Source organism: Equus quagga, chromosome 9 (assembly GCF_021613505.1).
Source record: "Equus quagga isolate Etosha38 chromosome 9, UCLA_HA_Equagga_1.0, whole genome shotgun sequence".
Lineage (NCBI taxonomy): Eukaryota > Metazoa > Chordata > Mammalia > Perissodactyla > Equidae > Equus > Equus quagga.
This window is the reverse complement of record NC_060275.1, coordinates 28,737,225-28,738,078: the sequence shown is the minus strand read 5'-3', so window position 1 is coordinate 28,738,078 and position 854 is coordinate 28,737,225.

Here is an 854-nt window from a genome sequence, read left to right as displayed (position 1 = left end):
AATAATTATTGTGAGCTTTGTGCTCTGCAAGAGCAACAAAGCAGTGCCACAGGCAGGGAGCCTGGGAGTGTACATATCTGCATTGTGTGTCCTCTCTGTGTGTCTTCGGGAGTGCGTTCTTGGCACGTGTCCTGCGTTAACAAGGCCTTCGGCATGTGCATATCTGTGTGACGGTCCTGTGTGCGGCTGCTTGCTCGCTTTCCAGCTTCACTTGTGCCCGCAGTCAGGCTCTGCACGTGCACCAGCCTCCATGCGCACGTCCCCGAGTGACCTGTGCGCGGCGTGCAAAGACCTCCGGGTCGTGTGCACTTGGTGCGCTGGTGCCTGTCTTTCTGCATGCACCTCCACATGTCTGGGTGCACGTCCCTCTCGGTGCGTGCAAGTTCCGTGTGCACGCCGCCCGCGTCTGTGTGCAGGGCGCTGCACACGCGCGCGCTCCGGCCTGCGGGCGGCCAGAGACCCGCGCTGGGCTTAACTCACCCGGCGGGGCTGAGCCCCCTGTCCCCCTGCGCCCAGCCGCGGGCCACCGCGATTGGCCGCGCGCTCCTTCTCAGCCGTCACCCCTCCCTCTCCCCGCCACCCGCGCGCCCGCGGTCCCCGCTGTCCCCCGCGGTTCCGGCGAGGCCGCGCCGCGCTGCGCTCCGCTCCCATTGGCTGCGCGCGCCTTTGTGTGGCGGCAGCTGCGGCCCCAGCGCCTTTGAATGTCGAGAGGGGCCGGGAAGGGAGCCTTTCCATGGGCCATCTGTCTCCCCGCCAGCCGCCGCCCCACCGCCGCCCGCGCCCCGCGCTCCGCCTCCCGCCCCGGCGGCTCCCGCAGCCCCGCCGCCGCCCGCGCCCCCGCCCCCACTCACCCG